At 35.7% G+C, this 21,700-nt stretch overlaps 1 protein-coding gene across 3 annotated transcripts in view; it reads left to right on the top strand.

Moving 5' to 3' along the window:
• Positions 1-21,700, top strand: part of PDE1A (phosphodiesterase 1A) — a 266,843-nt gene that overhangs the window by 232,798 nt on the left and 12,345 nt on the right. The gene's annotated exons all lie outside the window — the stretch shown is intronic.

The raw sequence follows: 21,700 nt of genomic DNA, 5'->3' as shown, positions 1-21,700 counted from the left end.
ATTCCTTGGTTGGAGTGTTCCTCTTCCTCCCTCTGCAATCTGTATTTTATTTCTAATTTGAAAAATGCAGTACTTAATAACTTTTTTAATTCTCACACGGATCTTACTGTTATCATTCCCATTTTACAGATAAGGAAACTGAGGCAGAGGACAGTTATGTGACTGGCCTCAAATCCCACAACTAGTAAGTGAAGGAGCTGAAATTCATTCTTTCTCTGCAAATGCAGTGCCCTAAAATCCCATGCTAGGCCGCCCACCAAAGAGACCCTCCTTGACCACTAAAAGTAATGTCCTCTGTCCTGGTTTCCCCTATTCAAACCCAGTTTAGTCATTTCAAAGTGGTATCACTAGTCCATAATCAATGATGTTGATTTATTCCTTTCCATATCCTCTGTCTTCCACATGGGAATGTACAATCCTCAAAAGCCGGGTCGTGGTCTACTGTGTTTCCCAGGGTGTCCTCAGCTCCTGGTACAGTGCTGGGCATATCACAGGCACTCAGTAAATATTTGTTTAATTAAATAGTTAGTTAATCCTGGATGGGGCTGCATTATTTCTCCACCTCTGCTGTTAGAAAACTTTTAAAAATACCAATCTAATGCCTTCATCTGAGTCTGTAACTCATGTTCTCCCAGCCACTTAAGTCTGATCTTAGTTGAAAGGAAATAGAATTTCCCAAACATTTGTGGCTCTATATAGCCATTACAAGGACCACTTCCTGGATGTATAACCTGTGTGATCACACAGTTCCTCCCCCACCCCCCACTCAGAATGGCCTTATGCATAATTAAATACTCTAGTATCATCATCTTGAAATTCTTAAAAAATTTGGAGCCAGGTGCCTTATTTTTATTTGGCACTGGGCCCTGCAATTATATAGCTATTCCTGGCCCTTACGAAGGGTCTTTGTAATGATACATTATTGTCACTCAGTAAAAAACATCACACAATACAAGACCCAGATGACCATACTAAAACATTGTCAAACCCATCTAACTGGAGATTTCAAGTGACTAGAATTTCCCCTCTATATGGACAAATTATACTCATGATATTGACCCTGAAGCATTATAAGATATAAATCGCTAGACCATAAGCTGTTTGAAAACAGGAACAATATCTATTGTATTGTCATTATTTTCTCAGAGCTGGCATGTCCCTGGCATACTACAGGTGCTGTAAAATTATTTACTGAATGTGGTTTTGAATGAAAGAATGAATGAATACTTAAACTTCACTTTGAATATATTCATTCAGAAAGGAAAATGAATGAATATATTAGATTTTCAGCAATGAAGGGAAGAGAGGAGGGAAACAAGATTTCTGAAACCCCTCCTATGTATCAGGCATTTTAGACGTATTGTCCTATTTTCTCCTACAACCTTGTGAAGTAGAAAGTATTATGCCCATTTTATACGTTTGGAAACTGAGGATCACACAGCTTCTAAGCACTAGAGTCAAAACTGATTCTTTACCCCAAAGTTTTTCCCACTCCCTCCTATTTTACTGTCCCATATCTTTCAAGAAAGTTTGAAAAAATTGACTTGAAATATTTATCTTCAACGAATCCAAAGAATCCAATTGACCAAGATACACTCTCCTCTAAGAAAGTTTTAACTAAAATGAACAACAGTGAACCCCAAATATCAACCCATCACCTGGAACCTATTTGTCATAAAAGAAAACACTGTGTCAAAATTGGATTAGGACTACAATTGCTCCCTTTCTAATAAACTTTCTGGCACTGTGCTCTATTGAATGTTGTGTTGCACACAGAGGTAAATTTTAGATTTCCATAAAGTTCTCAACTTACATTTCTGGAATTGAGTAATAATAACTCAGTCCTGCAGTTAGAAAATGTAGAACCAAGATTTGAGCACAGGAAGTCTGGCTTTAAGCAAATTAAAATTATAAAATATTTTGATAATATAATTTCCAAGGGGTACTTGTGTAGAGTACACATAGTTTGAATAAAGCAAATAATGTCCAATTTTCATTATTTATAAAATTGTACACTTGGTTTCTATTTCCAATGCAATGGTGATCTAGATAAACTTAAAGAAATATGGTAAAAACAACTAACAATGCTAGATGAAATATTGTTGAAAAGAAATTGACACCCTTAGGACCTGTCCAAATAAAGCTAAAACAGAAATTCAGAGAAATAAGGAAACTTTGGAGCCAGAATCTCTCCTGAGGGCACCTGTTTACCTCTCTACTGAAGTCATGGGTTTGCAGACTGAATTTATTACCACATCGGGTTTATGCCAGAAGTGCAAATTTGGTCTTACATTTAAAAATTCTATTACTGCAATTCACCATATTAATGATAAAAGGTGAAAAATGCATCTCAAAAGATGCAGAAAGAGCATTCAAGAAAATTCAATGTCCGTCTATTTTTTAAATTCAGAGGGATAGTCCTAATCTACTATTTTTTTTCCCCACTTTTCTTGCCTTCATTTTTACTGCTTAAGTTTTTATTCTATCCCAATTTATTTCCTTTATGGTTTGAAACATTTGCACTAGATCTATTCCTATTATTCTCATAATTAATTAGAAGATTTTAAATGTATAATCAATAGTAAATAACAAAGAGGTTAACCAACAGTTTTACCTTTCCACCAAATAACACAAAAACCTTAGAAAATTTTGTAACAGATATTTTTTAGAAGTTTTAGACATACAGACTTTATATTTAATAATTAACATTTAAAACATCTTCTTGAAATTCAAGAATATGAGACTGCTTTTTAACACTGTTTTGAAAAATCAAACTAGTGCAGGAAGACCCTCTCAAGGTGCTTCCTCAGCCAGTCAGAGATGTTCCTCAGGTAATCAGTGGAGAGCTATCTCAGCCCTTCCAGGGCTCTTTGATTGCTAGGATTTTTCTGTTAAATCCTGCTGGTCTACCAATTACCCCAAACTTGGACCACAATCTCAGGCTTGCAAAGTTGTGGGTTTTCCCCATTTATTCTAAACTAAATCCACCACTTTATGTTGGAGAAAACAGGGTTTTGTTTCCCTCTTGTCCCAACCCAAACTGAGTCTACCTCCTCTGGGAGCAAAGCTGGTTTCCACTCAAGCTGGGGTTGGTGGAGGAGGTTGGGAGTAGCTCCAGGCAAGGACGTCACAGGTTCCTCTTGTTCTTACCTGAATCTCCAGAAATTTTTCAAGAATAAATGCTTCTCAGAGTGTTGTGTTGCCTTGATTGATTTCCGGTGTGATGGAATAGTTGTTTTTGTTAATGTTTTCCAACTGTATACTTGTTTTCTGTGGAGAGGAAACCCTCGGCCTCTTTACATCACTCTAACAGGAAGTCCTCTCTCTCCACATCGGTTTTTGGGAGAATTAAACGAGTTGATTTATGTAATCTGCTTACAAGTACCTAAAATAGTAGCCACTACCTGAGTTGGCTTTTATTATTGTAATTATAATTTACTATGCTTCTGGGATACAGTAAAAAAACTAAAGAGACAATAATACCTACCTTCATGAAAGAATGGGAGTTAGGAGCAGGATTGAAGTTTTAAATAAGGTGGCTAGGAAAGGCTTTACTGAGAAAGTGATAATGTAAATAAATACATGAAGGAGGTTAGAAAGACTTATGGGGAGGTCTGGCATAAGAGGTGGGGGAATAAGTTTTCAGAAAGAGGAAATGACTAGCACAATATCTGGGATGTGGAGCTTGGCTGACGTGCAAGAAATAACAGGAGGCAAGTGAAACAGGGAAATTGGGCAAGTGGGAATAATGTAGGCAATGTGTTAGATGGGTAACATGATGTCACATCATTGGTTTGGGTCCAAGAGAGATAGGAAAACCTTATGTATGATTTTGAAGAAGAAAAATGAAAATGAAATGAAATGAAATTTTAAAGGGATTACTCTGGCTACAGAATGGAAAATATTATGTTTCGTAGGCAAAAATGGAAGAAAAAAAAAAAAAAAGGAGGCAAGGAAGAGGCTGTTGTTAATAACCCAGAACAAAGATGCGGGCTCAGATCAGGTGGTAGTGGTGGAGGGAGAGTGTCAAAATTCTGGATACATGATCCAAGTAAGCATGAGTAGGAAGGGATAACAAAGAGAGATTGGATTCTGGACATATTTTGAAAGTAGAACTGATAGAATTTGTTAGTAGATTAGAAGTGAGATATGAAATCTAGAGAAGAGTCAAGAACGATGCCAGAGTTTTCAGTTTTCTTACACATTAATTGTGTATGTGTAAATTTCTATAGTCATTTTGCAGAACACTGGCATTCTCTAGCAAAGCTGAAGATGCACGTGCCATATTTCCCAAAATCTCACTTCTATATTTTTACCTTAGAGAGACTTTTGCTCATGTGCATCAGAAGACATGAACAAAACATTCATTGCAACATTGTTCATGAGTGCAAAAAACCTGCAAACAACAGTAAAATGAATTCATAAGCTGTGATTCATGTTATGAACCAGCATACAGCTGTTAAGAAAAATAAACCTTCACTGTGAATATCAACAGAGATGAAAGACACAAATAATATTAAGCAAAATATGCAAGCTGCTGTAATATAGCAAGATACCATTTATAGAAAGTTTAAAAAAACTAAAAACTGAATAATAGGTTTTAGAGTACACACATGATAAAACTAAAGAATGATAGGGGAAAATATTCAGAATGGTTCTAGGGAAAGGATGGAGAATTTATTTAGGAGTTAGTAATATTTTACTTCTTTGGTTGGGTTCTAGACATACATGTTCATTTGGTGGTTATGGTTATACCTAACATATATGCTTTATATATGTAAATATAATCCATTTTTTATGAATAGAATATTTCATAATAAAAGATTTTTAAATGTGATCTGCTGTGAAAGCACATCAACTAGAATAGTCATCTATTTTAAAATCAGTGTGTATCAGATACTGCCATTGTAATTTCCCATTGCCATCACCTCTGGTCTTAAATATACTGAAGATGAAGTTTTCCTTATTGCATTGAGATGAAAATAAGCAGATTATATGATGCTTAATTAAACATCAAGGTTCTGAGCAGAATCCCAGATGTTTGGTCATCATCATGCCAGCTCTGAAACTATATTTCATAGTTGTCTCAAAAACATCCCACTAATCCTAGAGCAGTAGAAGGTATGGATGCTTAGGCCCCAAGGTATGTAGCTCCTAGGTCATCAATAAAACAAAACACTTTTTTAAAGAGTCATTTCATTCAGTAAGCCTTCTATTAAGGATCTGAGAACAATCTGTTTAAGAATGTTGTATGTAAATGCATTCCTTTTTGATACAGTGTGTTTTCAAAAAGTAAAGCCCGTGAATGGCAAACACAAAAAGGAAAAAATTCTTTCCTCCAACCCAAACTGTTTTTGGTTAAATTTATCCATTTAGAGTGAGGAAAATGCCTTCATTATCTATTCAGCTTTCCTCAGCATCTTAAGTCTCTGCCCAGTCTCTATGTTTTTCTGTACTACTTAAGAGCAAACAGGAGATTTTACGAGGGTGTGTGACTGTCCTCTAGTGAGGCAGGTGGAGGGAAATGGTGAGGAAAGTCACTTTTCTATTTCTACCTATGGAGTCTCAGGCAAATCACATAACTTTTCTTACCCTCAGTACATGTTATTATCGGGAAAATCCTATTTGTCCTAATGAAGGAGCAGACATTCCCCAAAATTCTGACCTATCTGCATTTATGCTCCAGAGTTTTGAATGTCTGTGATGCAGCTTTGAGAACAAGGCACCAAGGAAATGAGAAAAAATAAAAGAGTACATTTGCCTATACTGATGGCCAGTGGGTGAGAGATGCCCCCAATTAACAACCAAGGAAGTCCTATACAGGAAAGAAATGTATACATTTTAGAGTGCCATATAAAAGTAACTCATTTTCACTGGTGGCCTGCCATCCTGCGTCATGAGCAACACCTGGGTCTGAAGCTGAGATGGAGTAGATTAGGTTTTGTTTAGAACAGTACCCGAATGGCAAACACGAATATCTGTTCTCCCTTGAAGCAGAAGAGTTGCTTTTGTAAGTCACCTGAGAGACTGGTTCCTCTTTAGACACAAGAATTCCAAATTGACCCAGGTCCACCAAATCCACCTAGATTGGAACAAAAACCATAAATCAATCCCAGATCTGTTTTCTTTTCCATCTTCTCAAAGAGAATGTGTACTTGAGAAAACTAGTTATGTCCCAGAATGAAATCTGGGTGGTCAGTCTGGAATGGAATGCACTGTTTCTTAACTGTACTGAGTAATTTTCTGATTTATTTGATATTGATTCAAACCCCAAAATACTAGGCTCAAGGATGATTAAGAAGTGAGAAAAGGAAGCAACGTGGGAACTGAGAAGCTACCGGAGTTGCACTGTGCACAAATCACAGCTGTTTAGAACCAGAAGGAAACCTAGAGCTAGCTTAAGGCAAGCTTGACATTTTAGAATATGTATTAAAAATCTCAAACATAGCAGTGTTTTCTAGTTTCTTTTTGTGACTTACTTCCTACATAATTGCTCGAGAGTCATAGAATATGTTCAATATAATATTATTCATTTGAGCATTTTGAGACCTGCTTTTGGCTTAGTAGCTTATCTGTTCCACCAAAAAAGAAGGAAAAAAATAGGATTTTGATTAGAATTTCTTTGATATCAGTTTGGGGAGAATTGTCATCTTTATGGTATTGAGTCATCCTATTCATATATATCTTATCATTACCATGTCTTCTTTCATGTTTCTCAGAAAGCTCATTTTTCTTTGATAATAATAACAATAGTAATGATGATGGAAAATATTTTAGTGATATTAGATGTTAGGCACCATACTAAGCATATAATATATTATGTAATCACTTAATATTTATAATTAACAAAACTATATATATTTTTTTTAAATTAATTTATTTATTCACTTATTTTTGGCTGTGTTGGGTCTTCGTTTCTGTGCGAGGGCTTTCTCTAGTTGCGGCGAGCAGGGGCCACTCTTCATCGCGGTGCGCAGGCCTCTCACTATCGCGGCCTCTCTTGTTGCGGAGCACAGGCTCCAGACACGCAGGCTCAGTAGTTGTGGCTCACAGGCCTAGCTGCTCCGCGGCATGTGGGATCTTCCCAGACCAGGGCTCGAACCCGTGTACCCTGCATTGGCAGGCAGATTCTCAACCACTGCGCCACCAGGGAAGCCCAACAAAACTATACTTTAAATTTCTGAATATATTTTGTTGGATTTTCCATCAGTATTTAATATTTTTTATTGATTTTGTGAATGAGTATTTCTTGCAGGTGTATAGAAATACAATTTGCCTTTGAATACTTATCTTCTGTAAATAATGAGTTTTTTTCTTTCCCAAATGTGAATCTTTTATAATTGTTTTTCTTGAGTCAACTGCACTAGCAAATTTATCCAGAATGATCTGAAATGGAAGTGATAATGGCATTCAGCTTGTCTCTGAATTTAAAGGGAAGATGCTTAATGTCTCAGCATAAGTGTGATATTTCTTACTTTCTTTGATCTGCTCTTTATGAAGTTAATTACATTCCCATCAATATTAAGAAAATAAATTTAAAATAAAATGTTCAGTTTTAACAAATGTCTTTTCTGTAGCTTTTTAAAATAATTCACATGATTTTTCTTTTTAATTGGTTCATACAGTGAATTATATTAATAGATTTTCTAATGTTGAACTATCTTGCATTCCTTGGATAAACCCAACTTAATTGTTACATATTAACTTTGTAAAAGTGTATGTATTACTTTGGCTGGCATTATAAAATTTATATTTGTGGGTGAGATTAGCTGTTATTTTTCTTTCTCATACTGACCTTGTCTAATCTTAGTATTGAGGTTATACTAGCCTCATAAAATGAGTTGGAGTTTTAAAATTCTTGAGCTTATGTGAAATTGGTAGAACTACCTTTAAAAATCATTAAGCCTAGTGTTTTATTTGTGGGATAATTTTTATCTGCTGATTCAATTTCCTTAGTGTTTACATAGGATTTTTAAAGTTATTTAGTTTTTTACGGTTTTTTTAACTGTGAAATATAGCATACTGAAAAGGAATACATAAAAATATATATGCACTATTTATAAGTAAATAATAAAGTATACATTCTTATAATAGACAATCAATTATAGTGGCCTACAAGCAGTAGTATGCTGGCAAAGTTTAGCAACTAGCTCAAAAAAAGTATGTATATATACACACACATATATATGTATATATATGTACCTATATATACAGGTTTATTATTATTATACAGGTTTATTAATATAAAGAATGTGTAGTACATAATTTATAAGTAATAATAAAATATACAATAGTCTATTATAAATTCTATACAGCTAATTGATTATCACAGAATGCTTTCACTGATTTTTGACAAACTCTTGTGTCCATTGTCGACTTATGGTTGCAACAGACAAATGGGTGTCATTCAGACTGATATTTTCATTTCTATCAAGGAGTAGGATGAAAGTACAGAAATATATGTCAGAACTTAGAAAACATAGAAGGCATATATCAACTTCACTTGTTCATCAAAGATGCAAATGATTTCTTGGTCATTTAATTGGATAATGGCATTTGAATACTGGAAGAAAATTCCCTCAATTTTTGTGCTATTTATAATGTAGCAGCTATAGCCATGACACAGTTTTAAATTCAATCTCTATTTTTATCATTATCTCCACCATTTTAGACAGCAATAAAACAATAATTTGAGCCCTGATTCGGAAAGTTCGATGATATCCATGGTGTGAATATTCCCACCATGGCCAGTTTCAAGCTATCCATATAATTTCTCTAAACATGGAGCTGGGAAAAGGTGCATGTTATATATTTGCAGTACACAGATATGGTAGAAATAACCTCGCAACATAGATAATAGTAAAATGTATCAAAATAATTAGGCAATGATGAGTTCTGAGTACTTATCACCTTTGTTTTGAATACAGTTTATTTAATTGTAAGTTTATATAATTTTACTTTTAAGAAGTAGTTTTAACAAATAGTTTGTAAAATTTCTGAAATGTAACAGTTGGATCTTGGTGCAACATACTGCTGCCCATAAAGCTTTCTGAGATCCACCCTCACCTCCCTTATCTTGCTGAGTCAATTTGCATTTCTCTTCTCCTCACCTGCTTGCCTTACTCCAGACACACTGACCTCCACACTGTTCTTTTGTTTCCTGTCTTACAACATGTCAGATACCTTTCTGCTTTAAGAGCTTTGTACCAGCATCATTGTTAGAAACGCCCCTCCCCCAAATACAACATAGCTGCCTCCGTCTCTGCTTTCAAGTCAGCTTCAGCTGTCACCTTGTCAATGAATGACTCCTCCCCTGGAAAAAATTTTCAAATTCCACCCATGTTCCTCCCTTGCCCCCGATGACCGCCACCAACTATTTCCCCATAACACAACACTCTCTAGTCTATAAATAATTGCCTTATTAGCCTTAATTTTTATTGTCTCTCTTACCCCATTAAAAATAAGGTTCATGAGAACAAGGATGTTTGTTTTGATCACTGATGTATTCCAAGCTCCTAGAACAGTGACTGTCACGAATTCGAAATTCAAACAATTATATGTTGAAAAAAAAATAGGAGAGACAGAGGGGGAGAGAGGGAGAGAGGGAAAGAGGGAGGAACAGAGGAAAGGAAGAAGGAACAAAAGAGAAAGGGAGGGAGGGAGGAAACCTACCATCTAGGCCAAGAAATAGAATATTGTGCCATGCCTTAGTAGTTCTATACGTCCTTCTCTAATCATTTCTTTCCTTCTCTTCCTTCCATGATCTAATCACTACCCTGAATTTTGTGATAATTATACCTTTGTATAACCTTAAACAATATATAGCTTAGTTTTGCTTATTTTAAAACTTGGTGAAAATGGAATCATGTCATATATATATTCATTTATGTTTAGCTTTCCACTCAATGCCATGTTTTTTGAGAATTATCCATGATGACCCAAATAGCTGTTGTCTATTTCAGCAGAGATTTTTTTCTTGGATCCTGACAGAAAACATGAGACAGAAGAAAATGTATCCAAATACTGTGTAGATTTTTAAAAACTATTAAGTATTTAAGTTTTTCAAATAGTGTATAACTATACTATTTCTTAGGCCACAAATCAGGTGCACAGATAATGTAACTTCCATTATTTTTCTGCGACCAAACATAGTTTGCAGCTGAAGTCCCCTTTGTTACATGTTTGTAGAAAGCATAAGCTTATCAGTCAAATGTTTTAACTGAATCAGAGTAAGCCTGGTCAATTTAGGATACTGGGGAGGAAAAATTAGGATTTTTTAACCTCCTTTTCCTTCTTCTTTAGAAAACATCAAAGTCCCCAGGGACTAATGAGGTGTTATGCATTTGGGATAAGTACCAGTCCTTGTTTGACTTCTGGACACTCTCCCTCTCATCTTCCCAGACCTATACCCTCTCATCTGCTTCTGGCTATTATCAGCTCCTGCTTCTGACACGGGACCCCTTGTTTCTACCATTATAGGCTGTCAAAACTTTGCTCTCCCCAGCCTGCTTACTCTCTCTCATTCTTCTTTCCTCTTGATGCTTCTCAGGGCCTGAGAACAGGCTGTTCTTCCTTACATAGGACTGAAGACTGCAGGGTTCTCTCAGGCTCATTACCCTGACCTTCCATATAGCCACCTCTACTCTAGTCCTTGTACCTGAGAGCACCTACCTTGCTGCCACCTTTCAGAATTCCAGATATGGGAATTCTGAGGAGACAAGGTCTCCTCTACTCCTAGATCCCTGAATTTATCTCTAAAATCTTTCATACTTTCCCACTTAGAAATAACCTAAAATGTGACAGGTCTGGCTAAAGCCAGGGTCCTGTCTCAGAGGCTGTAAGTTTCTAGCTCTCTTGTATCTTCCAACTCTCTTCTCTCTCTCCCATCTTCCTCTGGTTCCATAGGAATGGAAAAAATTGCCACTGGAACAATGAGTCAGACCTTTGCCACCTCCATTCTGAAGGCTACCCTTATCCTTCTTGCTACTCTTGGTAAAAACCTCAGTCCATATCCAGGAAATGAGAAACCTAGATATCTTCTGGAGGTATGAAAGGGGAAGTACAGAACTTGACTAAATATTTTCCAAGAAACTTTGTTCCATTGATGGGTGTGGCTTATGAATCTGAAGACTAAGAGTGTATGCATTGTTTCTGGGTACTTCACTAGTAATATCTATGTCTACTTGTCTGAATGGGCATGGACCATGGTGACCAGTGGGAACAAAACCAGATAAGGTAACAGTTCACAGCATCAGCTCAACAAGACAAACAGCTTTTGCAGTTGTTTCAGAAGAGAAATTAAAAATAAAGTGTGATTGTTAAATTGCCTTTATTTAAAACAATATTACTCAATTAACATTTATCAAGTGTTTTTCACTACTTTGCAAGAAAAAAAAAGATTGGAAGTTCATTTTTCTTTTAATGTGAATGATTTAAAACTAACTGAATCATGTAATACAAATTAAAATAACTTTAAGTTCTTTGAGGTTTTTCAGCGTGGTTAATATTTTTAAAAATGTTTCAGAGGGAAACTGACATTTTTGATCATAGAGAAATCTGTTTTAAAAACAAAAAATAAAAAAAAAATGAGATGACCTTCTCTGTTTTCTACCAAGGTCCAGGGCAATCTTAAGACATGTTTAGGAACTTGAATTCAGTTAAACTATTTTTTTCCAAGAAAATACTTACAGGATCCTAAAGGCCTCTTTTAAAAATTGAGTGCTATAACAAACAGCCAATTTATTCTCATTTTCACTCAATGTTTAACTTAGGGAACTTTAGGGACAAATGCAAGAAACTGTTGTCACACACACACACACACACACACACACACACTGACTCCCACAGATTGTCCTGTCCGTTTTGAAAGTTCCACTATTTAAATCGGGCTGATTCTTCCTTTCGGTTTCAACACTGTGTGAGAGAGTTACCACTGGAGCCATCAGGAGTAATCCCATCTGAATGCCACCCTTCTCTTCCTCCTTTGCTTCTCTGGGGGAAACCTGGATCTGTGTCCTTGGGCGTCATCAGGAAACAAGGCTGAGGGGCTTCAGACTCTATTCCCAAAACCTTTAGGACACTTAGAGAGGCTTCCTCAGTAAATCATCTTTAGAGCTGATAGATGATAAACTGCTCGGGAAGAATAAATTTTTAGCCCAAGCATCACACCCAAACCAGTTACACAGCAGTACTTTCACTCCCACAGACCTGTATCACTCTGCACTCTTTATCTCCTAGAGCTTTGCTAGACTTTTTTTGCTTTATTTGGCAGCAATCCCTATTAGTCCCTAATAGTGCACCTCACTCTTATGTCTGTTGCTTAGAGAAAATAAAAATAGATTTTTTGAAAAGAACAAAACATGCCATGTTACTTTGTATTGAATTACTTTAAAAGGTTATGTTTATAAATATTTGTTCACAAAATATTTCAGTTACTCCTTTCCATTATCTTTTAATAAAACATAATGCATTTATTTATTTATTTATTTTTATTTTTTTGGCTGTGTTGGCTCTTTTGTTGCTGCACGCAGGCTCTCTCTAGTTGCAGCAAGCAGGGGCCACTCTTCGTTGCCATGAGCTGCCTTCTCATTGCGTGGCTTCTCCCGTTGCGGAGCACGGGCTCCAGGCATGCGGGCTTCAGTAGTCCTGGCGCATGGGCTCAGTAGTTGTGGCTGACAGGCTCTAGAGCACAGGCTCAGTAATTGTGGCACACGGGCCCAGCTGCTCCGTGGCATGTCGGATCTTCCTGCACCAGGGATCGAACCCATGTCCCCTGTATTGGCAGGTGGACTCTTAACCACTGTGCCACCAGGGAAGTCCCCAAACATAATGCATTTTATGTTACAACCCCTAAACTCCCAGGACTGTGAATCTTAAGCATATTTTTGAGAAAATATTTGCATACTTTTATATTTCAGAAGAGACAAGTAATAAAACAGAGAAGCAAAGCCTTTCAGAGATAAAAACTAGAGCTCACTCATTTTCTAATTATGGTTCAAAAATGTAATTTAACAGTTTAAATGAGATCTTGATACTAATTTTTAAATCATATTTTAAATTATTAGTAAATTAAATTATATATTCTATTATATATTTATTGTATTGTTCCTATTTCTAATTTAATCTCCTCAGCTAGCAATCTACATTATATTATTAGTGCAGTAGAGCAGAAATATGCATTTGATGGAATGGAACATTTGGAAGATCAGAGTTATAAAGTTCTAAGAGGTGGCATCCACCAAAGTCGCTTAACCCTAGAAGAGCTTAAGTGACAATTCACACAATGAGTACGTGCTTGTGTGTTTTTCATTCATTCACTCGCTCATTTATTGTAAAGGTATTACTCAATAGTTTTCAACCCTGTCAGCATATTAACATCATCGGGACTACTTTATTTTTTAAAAGTTCTGCATGGCTTATCTCCAGTTCACAGAAGTAGGTCAAAAATAGAACACTTCTGTGCATTTAAATGAATGCAGAGGACATGAAAGGGAGAGCAGGAAACTTGATCAGCTCATGGTCAAGACAAGCCAAGTACAGATTAGGGTCTGACCCAGCTTCACCCTGGCAAGCTGTACTCAGAAAACAGAAGTACGTACCTTGATGATGCTGTCCCTTAAAATATCTGTCTTGGGTCACATGTCCCTACCCTGGAACATTTGCCTTCTCCTGGAAAAGTCAGTGGACTTTCTCTCTACCTTTATCCTTGTTCTGTCCTCCTCATGGAATGCACTTTTTGCACCCCCTCCTGCACTTTGCTTACTAAAATCCTACCTATCTTCCAAAACTTCATTAAAATGCTTTCTCCAAGAAGCCTATCACTTACATAATATGCATAGCCATCTTATTCGTACTGCAGTTGGAATACTTATGTTCTGCCTTGCAAGTCCCAGAATGGGAAGAGAAAAATGTATTCAAAAGGGGTGTACCAAAATCAGTGTTGGTATAGGAGTGGGATTGGGGGAGATTTAGAATATGATTCCAATTACACATGCCTTAAGATTCTGACATTTCCCTTTGGAGATGTGCACCCTCCTCCACCCAATGAGAACCACTGCATATGATGAGAAATTACAATCAGAATGTGTTACACATGCTATAACTACAGAGTCTGACAAAATATTGAGAACTACTAATGAGGTCATTCCAAAAATATTTACAGAGGCCTACTGTGTGCAAAACAAATGCCTGTAGATTTTTTTGAGAGCTGAACTCATGGGATGTTCAGCTTTAGATCTTTGATGGTTCCTGCTCATGTCTGGGTAAGAGCTCTGTCAGTGTTGAGTAGGGGAGAGTTGACTTGATTCTAGGGAAGTCTCATTTTAATGGTGAATTCATATAAATGAAATGGTATTACCCACTATATTGTACCATATTTTTCTCTGTTAGCTAAAAGATCTAAAATAAATCTACAGATAAATGGCAAAAGAGAAAACTAAATGTGGGGGGACATTCCCCCAAAGCTCCTCGCTTTCTTCAATGCCTGCACTTGCTACATTTTCAGGCACCCAAAACCTGGTCCCTAGCTCTAATTCTACTTTGCAATAAACTGCAATAAATAAGTACAAGAGCTCACAGGAGTTTTGTCGCCTCTGAAAACTCTGGGGTAAGGAGTGTCACAGTGGATATTTGGGGAGTGGAGGAGCTGGCGATGGGGAAGCGAGTTGTGGACAGGATGCTGCACTGCTGAGCGGAGATGATGGGGGCAGAGGAAGACTGAAGAGTTGGGGCATGAGGTAGGGAACAGCTCTTTGAGACAGTTCTCCCTCTCAGGTCCTACTCTCCTCCAGCAAGTGTAACCAGACTTTGTACCCAGAATTTGACTGAGTCCTTCACATTGCTCACACTCAGCTAGGTTCAAGACTTTGTCAGTTTCCCCCAATAATAAACTCAGTTCCAAGTACATTGGAAGATTTATTGTCTTAACATTATGCTGCAGAGCAAAATTTAAATCATCATTTTTCACCACTCACCTCTGTTCTCGCTCCAAAACCTCTAATCTTTCATTTCTCTTGACTTCAGATCTCTCCTCTCTTTCCTCTCTCTGCCTCTAAAATCCCCTCAGTTGCACAGAGCAATTTAGTTCTGGCCTCAAATTTAATCCATTCAACAAAACAAAAGCCTAACAATTGGCCTAAAATGATATCTACAGTTCTTCAAGCATGCTTTGGAGTCTCTGGAATGATCATGGTTTGGTTATTATTTTCACCTTCATTAAAATTCTTATAAAAATTTTAATTTTCTACTACCATCAGGATATTTTTTAAAAACTTCATCACTGAACCTACAACCTACCTTTGTAATAAGAAAATCATCATCTGAGTTACTGATAAGATAGATGCTTTCTTATTTTTAACATAATTTATTTGAAATTATTGAATACATAATAATATAGTCAAACAGATTTATTTAAAATCATTTATCGATAGAAAACCTTATAGATTTTCTCAAAAGGAAACAAAAGTTTTCTAAAAATAGGTCTTGTATCACTGCTTCAAAAATAAAAAAACTAAACTGGAAGTCTTTCCCACCAGAAGTAAAGGAAACGTTTAAAATTGATGAAAAGCATTAAAATTTTAAAAGATCAAATTTACATTATAATTAGCATAACATTTTAATAGATTGTGATAAGTTCACTAATTAAATCTTATATGTTGTTATTTGTATTTGAACTATCTTAAAATGCAGTATTGTGTATTACGTATAATAAGTGATTTTTGTAATTATGTTGGTATTAATGCTAAACAGAATGCAAATTCATATTCCACTAAGTACATATTTATTTGCCAGGCAATGTGCTGGGTTCTGTCACAGTCATTATCCTATTTAATTAGCCAAACAACTTTATGATGTAGGTATTATCACCATTTACCACTGTGAAAACTGAGGTCTAGGGGAGGTAAGTAAGCCACCCAAATCAAAGGTTTGCACATGTGCTACAAATGAATCTTTCTTATTTCTTTTCACAGTTTCATGTAATACGCTGAAAATAGCAACATGCTAGGAGCAAACCCATAAAGAGGAAAAAATTTCTTTGAAACCTTACTCAAGACTAGCATAATTGCTTTATCAAACCTTCTGTCTAATCCCAACATAACTGATCCTATGAGCTTTCAAATATTCAAGTTATATCCTATAGACATTATTCTTTTAAAATGTTGAAAAATTATGAATTTGGGAGTGAAATTTTACAGCATTTATTGATTTGCCCATTGGTCATTTATACAAACATTTATTATAGCAAATCTACAAGGGAAGAATTGTAGTCTGATAAAACTGAGGCTCAATGAAGCTAAATTATTGTTCCAAATTCACACAATCAGTCTTTGAAAAGGCTGGAATTTGTGCCTAGTTTGCGTGAATTCAAAGCCAGTAACCTTCTGGATAGTTTCTAGATCATCTTCTAGAAGTTATTTGTGACTGGTTGGTTTATTTACATTTTCCAAACTATCCCAGAGCAGAAGGCTTGCTGGAACTGTTTGTTGATGAACTTGTAACAATTGCAGAACTTAGGGGCATTTTAAATGATATTTCTCCAGTGTGTGTGAATTCCTCACCTATATTTGCATGGACAATAAAGCTTGGGAAGAATGTGAAGAGGCAGGCTTGCTTTCCCTAGTGATTATTGGTCAGCTCAGTGATGATGAAGAAATGTTTTCCCCGAGGGTGGGAGGACTGCAACAAGCAGAAATCTGGGCTGGTAAGAAGATGAGTGGAAGGAAGAGGTGGTCCTTACTCAACTTGGAAGTGAAGGTGGTCTCTGAAGCTGACTTATCTTGGGGCAACTTTGAGATTTTGTTCATAGTTGGAGGTAGTCAGGATATAAGAAGTTATTTCCAGAAGATTCTACTGCTCCTCTCCATCCATCTTATTTTGGTGATCATTTTGCAGTGTATACACATATTGAATTATTATGTTACATACCCGAAACTAATATATAAACTAATATATATGTAAATTATACCTCACTTAAAAAAATACACCCTATTAGATTCTGAGAGTGTCTACTTTAGTTGAAATCAACTAGAATTGAGCTCCCCGGGAATCCAGGCTTTTTAGGCAACAATTCAAATGCAGAAAAAAATAAATTGAATTAGAAAAAAGAGGAATCATCTCAGGATCACCACTGATGAATAAAAAAATTCACAAAAGTTTTCAGGAACAAAACAAAATATATTAAAAATTAAGAAAAATGTATCAACTATATTTATCTTGATAATTTTACCACAATAATTCCTACAAACATGGCTGATTATAAATGCTGATTACAATTTAGTTTTTCACAACTTTTTTTTATAGCCTATTCTCTAGATTGTTAAAATAAGTACCTTTTTTTTCAGAAGCAAAAACCAGTTCACAGAAATGTTAACTGATCAGTAAACATCTTTAAGTAAAACCTCATGCATGGTAACAGCTCTAATTTGACCAAAAGACCTGGAGATTTCAGTCTACTTGCTGGAAATCTATGGGGCCCTGTGAGAGAAAGGAGATCCATTTCTGCAGATTGTTTAATTGGTGTCGCAAACCACATAAGTAACAGCTACAAAATCCTTGGTTGACCTGGCTCAGCTGCTATGACAACATCAGCATCTTTATGTTTTCAAATATCTGTTTAAGTGGCATTTTGTAGCATTTCTCTTTACTAACATGGTGAGTGTCAATAAATTTTCTTTGAGCAGCTAATCCCTAATTTTTTCATTTCTGCAATAAAGTTTATCCATACATTTTCACTTTGGATGTCCCCTTTCCAAAACACCAAAAAGGTAATGTGACTTTCATAAACTTAATTTATCTTTTATATTAATTCTACCATTTGTCTTGCTGAGCAAATTCTTTAATAATTTTCTGCCATTAAAAAATGATTTATAAAAGTTTTAAGGGACAGATATCTTTGAAAAAATGTCTATATTTTAGTAAGTGTGAACAGCAGGGGAAAAATGGCTTAATATATTGTTTTATGTGAGATTTGAGAATGACTTGTCCAATGTATAATTCAGTTTAAGGTTAGCCAAGGTATTTTCCTCCTGAAAAGTTTATTTTTTTGAGAATTGCTCTTCTACCCCTTCTTTACTGTGATCCCCTAATAGTTGACCTAATGGTTATGGTACTAGACTAGTAGGAACACCCCAATAACTAATTAGCTGAGACTGGCCGGTGTCTAATATTGAAGAATGTATTTTCACAAAGTTTATTTATTCTTACTCTCTGGCTCTGCCTTCAGGAAAAAAAAGAAAAAAAAAAGGCTATCATTTACCAATCGGATGTAATTTCAAAGATAAGGCAGCTAATTATACTGAGGAAAGACAGAAAAACATAGCAGGCATTAAATTACACCTAAGAAGGCTGCATAGTATAGATTATAGAACCCTGGAAGTGGACTACTTTATTTGATCCTGTTCCCATCACTTATTTGCACAAACAAGTTATTTAATCTGTTTCAGTTTGCTGATTTCTAAAGTGAGGATCATAAAAATAGCTGCTGTGAGAATTAAATGAGTAAATACATGTCAAGTTTTTAGAATTTAGTGTTTTCTACTATAATTCTTATTATTCTCCTGCGCTCACATATATGTCTCCAAACTATATGGAGATCTTATAGAAGGCTTCCTTAAAGAAATATACTGTGGAAAAACACTACCTGCTCATAAAAATTTTGATATGAGTTTATGCTCATGAGAAAATACGCAGTGGATCAATTCCATCAATCAACTGAGTGAATTGCTGTACGGTAAGTTGATCGTAACTCTTCTATCAACTTTCATTCTTAGCTTAATCCATCAAGATAGCCTATAGAGTATATCTCCCAAATATCTCTCAGATCCATACAGTTTTCTGCATGAGTGAATGAAGGAATGGAATTGGCTTATTCTGGATAGCTGGTAGAGTTACCCAATTTATAGAGCTGAAATAAACCACCTTTATCTAAATACTTTCTGTTGAGGACTCTGCCACTTAAGATACTTGCCTTTACTTTTTCTTGGCATAGAACCCTTTAGGAAAAGAGAACAATTCTAAAAAAGAGTATTCTGTAGACCTAAATGCTCTCAAAAAGAAGAAATTTTAGCTAATCCAGCAAATTTGGTTTGTGGCAATTCACTTCTTTCCCAAAAGAATATTTTACCATCGTAGTTATTATCCCCTAAAGTATGCCTAGATTTAGACCTTCTATACAGCCCAAACTTTTCAGTTCTGAGTTTACTCCTTCTAGGACTGTTGTTCATACTTTGCATAACATAATTTTCCCTTGTTAACTATAGGAATCTAGGAAATTCCCAGAAATCATGCAAAAAATGTTTATAGCTGAAGTCTTTGACCTTTCTTAGATATATTTAATTCCTCCGAAGAAATTATGAAAAATGAAGGGGAAAGGAAAAGTGATCCAAGAAATCTCTTCAGGTGAGGGTTAGTATATAAGCCCTCTAGGGAAAATGATGAAAACCTTCAAGAATCTGATGCTCAAACTTTATTTCTATATCATTCTTCAAAACCCAAGATAGGCTAATTTTTAGCAAAACAACTTGTAGTGAATGATCTTTGAAGACTTGGACTAATTGTGATTTGTATCAGGAAACTTTTGTGAAGGTTAAGAGAGAAGTTCAGCACAAGAACCCACACAATAATATTATCTCATTACTCTGGACATGGGATTCTTTCAGAAGGCGTCTATGTTTCCATATCACCCTTCCATCTGGACTAAGCTTCTGTGCAGGTCTGTTGGTTACAGAAAACCCAGAGTCATCAGTAAGAAATAGAAATCTCATCAAATAAAAGAAGTTCAACAAAAATAAGGCAATAGTTTTGATGTTTTCTTCGATGTAGAGATAGTAGAGCACCTACAATTTATTTTAAATGAGTTCATCATGAGAATAATCCTGTTGTATTAGCCATTATAGATTAGAGATAGCACTGCTCCCACAACCCTGGCTAAATGTTGTAGATTAGTAAAGTGCTTTGTGACTAATTGCTTAAAGTGCTTTTATTTTAAAGCATGGATTTACAATTTATAAAGGAGTACTGTAATACAAGTATTGCATACATGACCAAGAGAAGCAATTTATTCCACTACTAACTTCAACAACTATAAGTAGATAAGGCTTTCTCCACACCTTTCTTCAAAATAGCCCCTCAGCATAACCAGTGTAAGTCAGACAGGAACATGTACAAAGGAGAGAAAAAATAGCATGGAAGGCATTTTGTAAGAACACTAGTCTTTCTCATTCCAGGTTAAAGGATAGATGATTATGTGAGATTGATTTCTATTTTGGCTGATTCTTAGACCTTAATTAATGTAGTTACCAACTAAGCCCTCTAAGATTTGGTGACTAAAGCTGAATAAGATGGACAAAACAATTAATTGTTTGGGAATTTGGTATCACCAAGTCAATTTAGTTTATGCATTTGTCAAACAATATGTATAGAATATCATCAGGGACATCTAAAGCCTCCTAGAATTTTGGATTATGCATGCCCCCAATATTTTATGAATCTTTTTTCTGTAGTAAGTACCTACTTGCTGAAAATTATGTATTCAACTTGATGACGATTTTAAGTGGTTTTTGTCTCCAAGGGGAAAATGATGAACAAATTCAAAGGAGACATACTTTCCTGATTCTTTCTTCTCTCACCTTCCCTAGATGGAAACTCATACCAAAAAAAAGTGCTCTCTCCACTGAAGAATTTGATCATAAACACTAAAAAATTAGTAATTTGTGATGTTTGCCATCTTAGATTAGAAACAATTCATTGCTCTTGCTATGCATGAATATGCAAGGTAAACAGTGTGTGCAGTTTGCAATCCCTAAGATCTAGAGTGGTTGGTTGGCTATGGAATTGCAGGATGGCTAGTCAGAAATCATCGAGACAAAAATGATGGTGGAGTTTTCACATTTACACCTTTTGATTTTTTTAAGCATAGATGTTTACCTCAGTCATATATTTATGCTGGATTTTAAATTGAATAACTTCTCATTATTCCTGGAGTCAGAAATTTCTATTATTTCTTCTCCACGGTATGAGAACATGGCAAGAGAACATCTGGGTCCTTCTTGCAGCCCTTCACTTTGAAATCCTCCTGAGTATAGGCCTGTGTGGGTCTTGGGATTGAGTCTTTCTTAGCCTGTCTTCTACTGCAGGTGTTACTACAGGAAGTAATAGTAAAAAGTGAGTTTTGTTTTGTAGGGAGGGCTGCTTACTATCAAACTACTCATTCTTCTCTGAAAAACTGAATTTTGAATTTTAGTAGCTTGTCAGAACAGGAAGATTAAAAATGCCATGTTTTTTCAACTTGAATCTTTGCAATTGCATTTCTCCAGGCAACACAAAATGCATTCACTCTTTCAGATCCAATAGAAACTTGCCCCTTTGGGTCAGGGAGTTAGTACTAGGTGACCAAACTATTCAGCTTAGTACATTGAGGTTGAAGGCTCAGCTCTGCTCCTTAGATGGTGTGTGATCTCGGGCAATAGAAATTGTTGGCAGGATTAAATGATAAAATATAAGAAGCACCTGGCATAGTTCTTGGCACATGGTAACTATTCCCTTAATATTAACTACTGTTTTTGCTGTTGCTGCTAATATTATTAATAGTAATAAACTTTGCAATTTTTACTCATTAATCTATATTCTTTCTAACAGATCACTTATGATTTAATAAATCAATATGTAACAGCATATTCATGTTAAAATACATGTAGACAGATTA

The sequence above is a fragment of the Balaenoptera ricei genome, chromosome 7, assembly GCF_028023285.1.
Source record: "Balaenoptera ricei isolate mBalRic1 chromosome 7, mBalRic1.hap2, whole genome shotgun sequence".
Lineage (NCBI taxonomy): Eukaryota > Metazoa > Chordata > Mammalia > Artiodactyla > Balaenopteridae > Balaenoptera > Balaenoptera ricei.
This window is presented reverse-complemented; position numbering and strand designations above follow the sequence as displayed.